Genomic DNA, 12,659 nt, shown 5'->3' on the forward strand with positions numbered 1-12,659 from the left:
GTAAAATTTAACATCAGCAACATATTCTGTTAAAGGCTCGTCCGAGCGTTGAACCCTGAAATAAAATTTCAGCACTAGAGAGCTGAGAGCCCTAGCCGGAATAAAATGAGTAAGCAAATAAGCATGAAACTGCTGAAGTGACAACTGATCAGAAATAGCACTAACTATTTTATTGGAAAGCACTCCTGTAGTATACGGATAAAGAATTTGCAATATTTGAACGTGAGTTAGCCCGAACACAAGAGCATGATCCTGAAATTCCACAAAAAATCGCAAAAAGGTAACTACATCATCGGCAGAATTTACCGAATAACGAGGAACGTTTTTCAACATACTACCTAACGGTTGAGGGATACTAGAAAAGGGCAAATTCACAGAAGGCAAGATCGATTGCTGAACTGGAAGATTAGCCTGGGGGAGAATCCTAGGTAAAGAACCTTGCTGCGATTCCAGCAAGCCTTGCACACCATGCAACTCAGGATTACCAATAACCTTATTGGGTTCCTCGTCAACCCGATTAACAGAAGGAGTGACAGGTTTAGATTTAATGGAGAGTGCGGCCAACCAAGCCTCAACCTTTCCTAAAAGTTGGACCGCCTTGTCCTTCAAAGCTCCAATTTGACTTACTAGTTCCTCCTTTAATTCTAAGGAGAGTAATTCTTCCGTCCGATAAACATAATGGGTTAGACGCCCTTGTACTCGTTTTAACTGATGGAGAGACGCTACATCGTTCTCTAAAAAATCCATAACTGAGGATATTTCAGTCAAATTGGCCTGAATAAGGGACGCCACACTCGCAGCCTCACCGTCAGAGACCTTGGGTACCACAACAATTTTATCTAAATTAGTTCGTAATAATAACTCATCCGCTTTAACTGTCCCTTTAGACTCTACATTACGAATTGACAGTTCGTATAACAACTCTTCTTTTCTAAGAGACCCAGGATATGCCACGTCTCGAGTAGCCATGGTAAAGATATCGCCGGCCACCAAGCTGAACGGGAAACACCGTAACCGAAAGAGAGAGAGACCACGCACGCTCAAAATTGCACGAAAGCACTGGTAGGAGCACAAATAAACGCTCTGCTACCAGACTGCTGCACCAAGTAAAATTGGCAGTGATGTGGAAATAAGGAAGGTGCGGGCTTCAAGACCGAAGGCTGAATACCAGTGACGAGCACGGGGAGCCATAACGCAGTCAGCGAAAACCGAGTCGTTGTAATGCTGAACATTTATTACAATAATACGTGCGCACAAATAAAGTCCGTATTCATTGGGGGACCTGCCCTCCAACAATTCAAATATTACAACTCTCAATTCTCAATTCTTAACAAACTCCTTTTAGTGACAACATGTTGAATTAAAAGAAACCCCGTTAACACATTAACTTTTACAGAAGCAAACCCTCTTACTATTTACTGAGGCCCTTAGCCTCTATTAACAAGAGAACAAACACGTTACATTCTCAATATAAGGCAACTCCCTCCCTAAGCCTAACGTTGGTTGGTAAGCTTTCCTACCTCCAAGGTCGCGGCTAGATGACCAAGCTGCTTGCTCGCTCCAAGCGAACTGAACGAAGTTTTCTGCGAGCACCGTGCCATCCCTCGGCAGAGGCGAGGAGGGGAAAGGTGGAGAGAGAACACGACAAGTGCGCAGGTCGGAGGAAGGCTTGCCAACACAATTTGGAGGGTGCCACCAGGGCGGAAATAATTTCGCATTTCCCTGGGGCCGTAAGGGAACGGGACAACATTTGTACTTTATTAAGATAGGAAGAGAAAACACACATGTTACAAGGATATAATATATGCAGATCGATCTGTTTGAATTGTAAATTTAAAAGTACATGGCGAAGGAGAGTTCCTCTTGGTACAATAATAATAATAATAATAATAATAATAATAATAATAATAATAATAATAATAATGATAATAATAATAATAATAATAATAATAATCGTATGGCCTCAGCTACCGTGTGCAGACATTTCAATATGACGCCATCTGGCTGTCTGCTCGTCAATTTCGACGTTCCGTTCTACTCTAGGCCCCCACTAGATGGCAGACCGAGTAAACCGAAACTCTCTTGGGCGTTTATGGCTGAGATTTAATGAATTTTGTCGGGTAAACACCAAATGTGTCACCAGAGATCTTTTACATGCCGACATCGTACGACATGGAGTGTCGAATGGACTTTTTTCCGCCCTTCAAAAATTCGACTACCTCTGCCGGGTTTGAACCAGCTATCTTGGGATCCGGAGGCCGACACTCTACCACTGATCCACAGAGGCAGCTTATGAATATTAAAAAATACAGTTATAATTATCGTCGACCATAAACAGTCGAATGCAACTCGCCTATAATGGTAATTACTAGCGAGTTGCATAATGTACTATTAATGACCGTTTCTGAAGAATTTCGGTGTTTAGTGGCTATACTCTTTTAGATTTAGATGCTTCTAGTCTGTCCGATAAACCTTGTGTTTTGAAAAGGTAAATTATACTTACATCCAATTTAAGTTTCAATTCGACATTGCTTCTCGAACTGTTTTCTTTCCACTAGACACTAATTTCACGCTATTTATTGATTTAAGCAATTATTACGTTGGCACAATGGCAGTAGCCGTGTTGAAACACCGGGTACCGAGAGATCTCCGAAGTTAAGCAACATTGGACTGGTCGAGATTTGGATGGGTTGCCACGCGCTGTTGGTGGGGGTAAGGGAATGGGGGAGCAGAAAGAACTAGCCACCCTACTGTACGTAGACTCCTGCTCAGGCACACCTCTGCGGAGTTTCGGACCTGCCTTCGGGCAGAATACACCCTTACCTTACCTTATTGGAACTACTTCTGATTGGAATCTTGTAACACTCCTATGAACAAAGCTATCTGAGAGGATCTGCTTCTTGTGATTAAACGCCTTGATTAGCGATTCTGAGTCAAGAAGCCTCACAAACGTTTTGAACTTCCACACACTTGTGTCCAGTAAGTGGTTGGAAGCAGTACGCATGTAGTCAGGGGATTTGATGAGTTCTCCTCCATCCTCCGCGAAATCGAGGTGTTCAGTCCCCACTTCTAGCATTAAAATCACGTCCAGGTTAAAGACACATACGGAAAGTCATTTATAGAAATATAAGAACATTGAAAGAACATATGATAGTGGGAAAGAAGATCAACAGAAGGAGAAGACGAAGACAGACAGACATTAAATCGCTAAAGAACAAAAACAAACTCGTTTCTGCTTTTCGGCTTTCTCCAGGATGGCAGAAATCAACACTCATTAGATCTTAGGTATTGATGTGGGAAATTCAGGATAAGAAATAAGCAGGATAGGTACTGAATGTTAGAAGGGACAGAAAGATAAATAATTTGTTAAAAGACTAGGAAAGCAGAAAAAAGCAGAAGAATGAAAAGAATCCAAAGAAACTAGCAAATAACAATCGACTCATGTACTATACATCAAGAAACATGGAGAAGAATGGGCTAAACTCAGTGTGTGCAAAGGGAGGAATAAAAAGGAGACACAAGGACGAACATGACAACACAGAAGTGCAAAGGAAATCACACCTTCCTGCAATACAGTCTTCAAACGAAATGACCTCTATCCTCAACAAACCTTAAAGCCACCACCATTGAAGTAGCCACACATAAAGGACCTCTCAGCCTCCCTGCGTGCTATGTAACACCAAAAGCCACATTTGACCCTGCTAACCTGCATAAAATAATTCGCCCCAGACAACATCACCTGCTTGCAGATGACTTCAGTACCAAAAAGCCACGCTGGAACAGCCGCACCACAACCACCAGAGGCAACCAATTAGCTCGATACTGCGATCACAACTTAATGTTGACCCACGGCACGGATCGACATACTGTACTTACTACTCGCACAACCTCAGAGTTCTGCCTGACACACTGGACAATGCCATATTCTGATATATCCGTAACTACGTAAAACTTACCACCATACACGCCCTCGATTCTGATCACCTCCCTGTTCTCATGACCATAACCTCCAGCCAAGTACACTCTTCAATTCCCTTCCCCATTCATCTTCACAAAATCAACTGGCAATCATTCATAGACTACATCCAGTCCGACATCCATGGAAATACTAGTGTAAAGGGCCCTGACAACATCGATGCTTTAACTGAGATAACCAACATCGTCATCTCTGATGCACAATCTTCCGCCGTGGAACCTTCAGTGGCTAAGTCCAATAGGACACGTTACCAATTGAGATCCTGGACGAAATAAAACTAAAGAATCGCACCCGCAAGCAATGTCAGATCACCATAGATCCATATATGAAAGCAGTATGAAACAGGCAAAGGAGGAATCTGGGTATCCTCGTCAGAAACCACAAAATCAGAGCCTGGAAATCCAGACTAGCTGAGTTAAATGTGGACGGCAACTCACTGCACAGAATGGCTAGAAGGTTCACTAGGAAACGGACTGGCATACTACCCCTATACGGTCAACGAGAATTGGCTCATTGAGATTATGACATGGCAAATGCCGTTGCTGAGACACTAAAATTGACATGCACTCCCAACATAGATCCATCAGACGATGATTTCATCGATCTTGTTGAGGATGAAATCGAAAATCTACGTGATCACCACTTCCCTCCAGACTTCAAATTTATCACACCATCCGAACTGCTTGCCGCAATACGCAAGCTCAAAAACAGGAAAGTACCTGGTATCGACAATATTTCTGCAACTTTTACCAAACATTTCCCCAGGAAAACGCTGACCTGTATTACTAAACTATTCAACGCCATCTTCCGGTATGCCTACTTCCCTATCTCCTGTTACTATGATACCGAAGGTACTCTCCAACCCCACCTTCCCACAGAGCTTTCTCCCTCCTATCCATTCCCTCCAAACTATTTGAATCTCTTCTCCTCACCCGAATCCAATCAATCATTGTGAGAAACCATCTTCTTAACGACGAGGAATTCGCCTCCAGAAGCGAGCACTCTACCACTCACCAGTTTATGAGGCTCATTGAAGTGATTACAAAGAATTACAGTCAGAGGAAGCATACAGGGATCTGTTTTCTAGCTATCTCACGCTCTTTTGTCAGCGTACGACACCAAGGTCTCACTTACAAACTCAGACTGCTTGGCTTCCCACCTTACTTGCTCCATCCCTCTTCCAGCTACCTAGCAGACAGGCAATTCTAGGTTGAGGTTAACAACAACCTATCGGAGCCCCGTCCGATCAGCGCTGGGGTGCCATAGGTGGGGTGATTTCTCCTGTGTTTTTTCGATTTGTATGTATCAGACGAACCCCGTCCACCGCGCGTAAGTGTCGACATGTACGGAGACGACACTGCTATACCCTCTGTCTCATGGCAACCACCCAGTTTGCAAAATTACCTCCAAGAAGCCCTCTGCACTTTCGAACCCTGGCTTCAACAATGGAGAAATAAACTTAATGTTGCGAAGAACAGTGCTACGCTCTTCTCTAAACGCACTAGGATTAACCTCCAAACACTGACATTTTTGGCGAAAAGATCCCGTAGTCCAATGGCACAAATTACCTGGGTGTTTCTTTTGATAGAAGATTGACTTTTAAGGATCATGTATCCCGCATTTTGGCCCAGGTGCTCAGACGCCTTTCTGAACTCACTCCTTTAATGAAAGCTGTCAATGGGTCCAACTTAGAAAACAGGCTCCTGCTGTACAAAACTTCCGTTCGGCCAATCCTCACGTATGCCAGTCTCATGTGGGGGACCGCTGCCAAAACACATCTGGACCTAGACCAACGAGTCCAAAATCGCGCACTCCGCATGATAACCGGTGCCCAATGGCTCTAACTTAATCGAGACATCCACAACGACCATAAAACTGATGAGGTCTATACCAGATTTTAGAAGACTACCGGGAAATTCTGTTCTGATATAGAATCCAAACCAAACCAGCTCATCAAATATGAAAACGAAGATCATACCGAAGGCGCAAATCCATTCTTGCCAGCTCGATTTCGTTCAACAAGTGCCACCACTTACCACATCTACGCAGTCTAGTTCACCAACCCTGTCGGAAAATGCACTCAAGGCACCCTAAGACCAAAAGGCTATAATTGCTCAATGGATCTGGGCTCCATCCATATCTGGCGAGAGGTGAGGTCTTTCCGTTGTCCGGGATCGAAGTGGCCACACTGTAAATTGTCTTCTGGGCATCACCGACAGGAGAAAATGGCTGCGATGTGAAACTGTCATCAGTAAAATATTTGTTGGAACAGAAATAAACGATAGTTAATTATTTAACTAATGCTTCCATGTGAATTTTCCACACGAGATCGTGACTGAGTAAGGGTACATCAGTCACCTTTGTAGAGAATATTGCAATGCATCCGAAACATCGACAACCTGTGCGTGAAGTACCAAAAAGAACACCACGGTTCGAATCGGGAAAATGGAGTTAATTAAAAATATATGTAGAAGTGCGAATCTACGGAGCAACGGGACTCGTGTACGTGATGTCAGAATAGGCTTGCATCATCGGAGGTCCAAAATGGTGTTCAAGGGATTTTAATGCCCGTCGGAGACTTAGAAGATCTATTGTTATAACTTATTATTTGATTGAATATCTGTATTGTTTATAGGGTTTGTGTTGTTTATTTCATCATTGGTGATAGTGAGGAGTATATGCATGGTGATTTGGCAATTATAGTACGCGAACCTTTTCTTGAGCCCTAGTTCCCATTCAGCACTACGGAGCTCAGGGCTCAAGAAAAGTTTCGCGTACAATAATCGGTTTATCATTTATTTACCTATAATGTTTGTCTTGTCTATAATCAATAATAGATAAAGAATGGCGGTACTGAGCTATTTTATGAGGAAAGTGTTGGCCGCTGTATACCACACTCCTTAGATAGTAAATATGAGATATAGTGAGCTTTTTGCATCTCACTTTTTTGCTCCACAAGTGAAGTCTTTATTTATTTATTCGTGAATTAATTGTTCAAGATTGACCATTTTACTCAAGTGAGATAAAAAGGAAAGAGTCAAATTTTGACTGAGTTTGTTCCTTAAACGTAAATTTCACTCTTTGCTCATGGATTCTCCTTGAAATGAATGATGAAGCTCTCGTTTACAAATTTATTCCTTTCCTATCCCATCGTCGTCAGAAGACCTACCCTGTGTTGGTGCGACCTTAAAGCGAATTGTAAATAAACAAATAAATAAATAAATAAATAAATAAATAAATAAATAAATAAATAAATAAATAAATAAATAAATAAATAAATAAATAAATAAACTACATATAATTGTAATTCTTCATTAACAAGAATTGGCCTATTTGTCGTAAGTTATTCCAGATGATGTTGTTGTTGGTGTTGTTGTTATTTTTGTTGTTGTTCGGGTCATCAATTCATAGACTCGTTTGTTGCAGCTCTCCATCTCAAATTATAGTCCGACTCGTTGGCTGAACGGTCAGCGTACTGGCCTTCGGTTCAGAGGGTCCTGGGTTCGATTCCCTGCCGGGTAGGGGATTTTAATCTTAATTGGTTAATTCCAATGGCACGGGGGTTGGGTGTATGTGTTGTCTTCATCATCATTTCATCCTCATCACGACGCGCAGGTCGCCTACGGGAGTCAAATACAAAGACCTGCACCTGGCGAACCGAACCCATCCTGGGATATCCCGGCACTAAAAGCCATATGACATTTCATTTCATCTCAAATTACCCTGTGCTAAACTTCTTAATTCTACATAATTACTACATCCTACATGTACTGTCAACTGTTTGTCATATTTTTACCTTGGTCTAGCCCTGTCTTTTTACCGCCTACTTTTCCTTCGAAAACAAACTGAACAAATCCTGGGTGCCTTATGTATATCATCATTCTATCCCTTCTTCTGGTCAAATTTCTCCAAATAATCCTCCTCTCCCCAATTCGATTCACTGTCTATTCAGTCGTGATTCGATCTACCAATATCACTTTCAGCATCCTTCTGTAACACCACATTTCAAAAGCTCTATTCTCTTTCTGAGCGAGTTATCGTCCATTTTTCACTTCCATACATTTCACGCTCCATATTAAAGTCTTCAAAAAATCTTTCTAATTATACCAGTATCAATGTTCAAAGTAAGCAGGTTTATTTTCTTAAGAAAGGACTTCCTTGCTTGTTCTAGTCTGCATTTTACGTCCTCCTTACTTCTATCATCATTACTTATTGTACTACCCAAGTAACAATATTAATCTTCTTCACTTAAAACATTACTTCCGGATCTAATGTTCCCTGCATCAGTTGACTTCGTTCGATTCTACTCCATTGTTTCTGTTTATTTGTTTTCATCTTGTCCTCCTCAAAAGGGATATAATGGGAACAATCAAACATTATAAGAAGCAAATCTCATACTCCACTTTGAAATACATAGTTAATTCCAATTAGAAAGAATAATAGACAGGATATTTTTTAAAAAAATAAAATGAATTGAAGCTAACCAATAAAATTCAAGTAGGAGAACCGACAAACGCCTTCCTGGTTGTTAAAGTATGCATAGCCGGGATAAGTCATTATGGGCGGTTTAGGCGGAGACTTTTATCGGCGATCACAATATTTAATTCAACAGTTTAACACGAGAGCGCGCGGGTGCTATTGATTTCCTTTTATGCACGGCTGCGGGATAGGACGTGACGGGAATTCGTGACCCAATCTGCGTAACACCGCCTCGTGGACCCGCAATATCGGAAAAATGTAGACACGTGCGGTGTTAAGTAACCACTGTGTCATATGGAAAATTCAATAATATAATAGTACTTAAATTAATTAGAAATAAGGAAAAGATTTAAAGGAACTAACGAGCAATTTCCTTCAAGGAGCCACAGGTATGCTTTCAAGATTCTTTTTTTCTGTTAAAGCCAGTCTGAATGGCTCAGACGGTAGATAGCTCGAATTCTGAGATCAAAGCTGTTTCAGTCTGGTAGTAATATGAAGGTGCTCCAATACAACAGCTTCGTGTCGGTAGACTCACCGGCACGTAAAAAGAACTCCTGTGGGACGAAATTATGGGACTTCTGCTTCTCCGAATACCGAAAAGTAGTTAGTAAGGCCTAAAATGAATAACGTATTATTCGTTTCCCGTAAGTAAACTTGTAAACATCAAAGCAGAGAGTGCAGTGATACAAAGTACTAGACAATATTCTCTAATGTAGGCTGGATGCAGTCGGCTCGTCATCTCCTTTCTTTTCTTAAATATAACTAGCATTTTTCCGCTGGCTCCGCCCGCAATGTACAAAGTATGGTGCTGTTCGTTACTATCCTCAAAATTTCGAGTTAATGAAATAAAGCACATGATCATTGTGGTAATAGAATGCAATATTATGTCAACGAAACACTTGAAAATACATCACACAAAGAAATTGAATTAAACGTTCCTTGGAACAACACTACGCGCCCAACTGTTAAAAAGTCCTTCAAAGATCTTCGTCATGGAAACAAATGTACTCATAACTTTTCCCAGAATATACCAGTTTAAGTAATTGTTACCTTGAAAGAAAGCGCTTGATCCACTGAGTGTTTTTAGACCAAAACAAACTGCGTACTTCAATTAGGACGAAAAATATGATTGCTTCAATGAGAAACAAGTTGAAGAAATGAGACGTCAATTTGAATGTGCACTCATAACTTTCCTCATAATAAAACAATTTGAATATTTAAGAGCTGAAATGAAAGAGCTTGATCCACTAAGTGTTCTTAGGCCAAAACGAACTCCGTACCTCAATTAGAACCAAAGACACGATTGCTTCAAAGAGACAAAAATTGGAAAAATCAAATAATTTGAGGAAGGCGGAAGTTAAATGATGTATGGTACCTAATGACAAACCTGTGCATAAATATCTTCCAGTTAAAAAAATAATTAAGGAAATCGACCGGATAAAATGACTGCACCGACTGACTTTAGTTTTCATCATTTTTTTTTAATATATAGATTTGCTCTACGACGCACCGACACAGATGGGTCGTACGGAGACGGCGTGTTTGGAAAGGGCTAGGAAGCAACCGAGACGTTAAAGTAAAGCCCCAACATTTATTTGCCTGGGGTAATGTGAAACCACGGAAAACCACCTTTAGGGCTGTAGACAATGGGGTTCGAACTCAAAGTACGTCACGTACGAGGTGTTAACATCCCTGTTTGTCTGATATGGTGATTCTAGCGTAAAAATTCGTTGTAGTCTGGATGACGCTGTTCTTGATAGTTCGGCATACACACGTGCAACCACACTAACCACACATCTACACTCTGTAAGTATGAGACACACACCGTATGTGCATACTCATCCCTGCTGTACTGTGCAACGGACGAAGGGGACAGTACTATATACTACGTGCTAAAGGACAGATAATATTGCTACTTCAACACCAGGCTCGCTGATTGTAAATATATTTGATGATGATGATGATGGTGATGATGCTTGTTCTTTAAAGAGACCTAACATCTAGGTCATCGGCACCTATTTCATTATGAGTTGTGCGTGTGAATACGTTGCGTACAAAGTAAAGGAAGGGGCCGGTGACCTAGACGTTAGTTCCCTTAAAACAACAACCATCAACATCATAATCATAAAAATAATGCAAGAAACATAATGTGGACGAAAATTTGTAACAAGACTGTAAACTAATAAAAAAATGTTACACACTTGAGGAATTCGAACTGTAAACTATACGCTCGTGAGGTAAACGAAAAGTAACAGCGCTTTACCGCTGAGTAAACACAGCAGCACACCAACAGCTGGCTTCCTACCGTAGCAAGATTCAGTCCAGTGTTTTAATACGCGTTTAATCGATGAATTAATCCTTTAAAATACTGTGAAATTCAGGTATAAACCCTTTAAAAAGCAGGATTCTTTCATAATGCCTTGTGATTATGTTACAATGCTACCAAACTTAGCTACGATCAAAACAGGCATTTAAGAAAAAATCCGAGCAAGTCGCTGCGCAGTTTTGGTCATGTAGCTATCAGCTCGCATTCGGGTGATAGTGGGTTCGAACTCTACCGTCGACAGCCCTGAAGATGGTTTTCCGTGGTTTCCCATTTTTACACCAGACTGCGCCTTAATTAACGCCAATGTCGCTTCCTTCTCACTCCTAGCCTTTTCCTATCCCAACGTCACCATAGTAATAATAATAGTAATAATAATAATAATAATAATAATAATAATAATAATAATAATAATAACGGTGTGTGGCCTCCGAAGGGGCCTGGTGCAGGTCTTTCTAGTCAACTCCGTATAAGCGACCTGCGCGTCAGTGAGGATGGATCCCTACCTGTGATTAACTATAAATGGCGCCCGGGCCATCGGAATTAACCAATGAAGGTAATGAAGGTTAAAATCCCCGACCTGGCCGGGAATCCAAAGCGGGACCCTCTGGACCAAAGTCCATCACGCTAACTATTTAGCCATTGAGCCGCATATCGTCGCCATAAGATGATGTGTCGGTGTGATGTAAAGCAAATTGTAAAAAGAAAAAAGAAAAGAAAAAGGAAAAAAACGAAAAAGTAACTGCGTGGACATTGTGCAATGACGTTAAGCTTTCCATTTCAGTTATTATTTGTTGTAAAGAACAATGTTTGTTTCCATTGCATGTCTATTTTCATTTCAATACGTATACGTATCATTGAGGCGTGAGCATACAAAAATTAACCACATTTCTGTTTTTAGCAATGTATATGTGGGAGGTTTGGCGAAATCCGTAGTATGACTAATTCCACCGTATGTGAAATAGGCCTATAACTTTACTGAGGCATTACCTGAACATAAATATATCATCTTGTACTCTGATGGTAAAGGCTTTAAATTTTACAGGGGATCCCTTCGGCGGTAGCTTCAAGAAGAGTACTTATATTGTTTTCTGTATTTGGAAGGCAGGCTTTCCTAACGTGAGCATTTCTACAATATTCAATTGTACAGTATTTTCAAAAATATTATTTGCGCCGTAAATTCACGGACTACTGCGAGATTAGACACACCATGCTGGGAAATTATCCGAACAGCTGCGAATTCAGCCGAAATATTACAATGACAGTTAAGCGAATTAATTGAAAAGTAAATTAAAACATTGGTTTGAAGTGCTAAAATATAGCATAAGTAAAAATTGTTCCAGGGTATGAATAGTATTTGACAATCATTCTCAAAATGGATATATTTTCAATTTTGCCTTTGTAATGCTGGTTTAGCCGAGTCTCCCCTATATGCTATAACCAGAAAAGATCATTCATATATCAAGGTCTTCAACAAAGAATCATGCTTCTATTTTCGAACATGGTTGGAATTCGAACTAAAATCGTCTAGCCTGTAAATATGGGTATTAGATCTTATTGATATAGATAGTAAGACAACGGTTCACAACATAAGTGATATTTTCGAAATCTCTAATTTAATAATCACAAAAAGCTGTAGATCTGGTAGCGCAATTTAAACTTTGTTAGCATACATACTTACGTATTTATTTAGATAACAATAGAGGTAGTTCACTACGATTGTAAAGTTGCCTTCTTACAAGATAACAAAGCAAATTACCCGGCTATAGTATTTGTATTTCCTAGTCTTGTACTGAAAATATATCACCCTAAAAATCCACTCCCTTGCTTCTTAGCTGACTAGTGTGTTATTTCTAACTGAGCACGCGGGCAATACCCTTT

This window comes from Anabrus simplex, chromosome 7, assembly GCF_040414725.1.
Source record: "Anabrus simplex isolate iqAnaSimp1 chromosome 7, ASM4041472v1, whole genome shotgun sequence".
Taxonomy (NCBI): domain Eukaryota; kingdom Metazoa; phylum Arthropoda; class Insecta; order Orthoptera; family Tettigoniidae; genus Anabrus; species Anabrus simplex.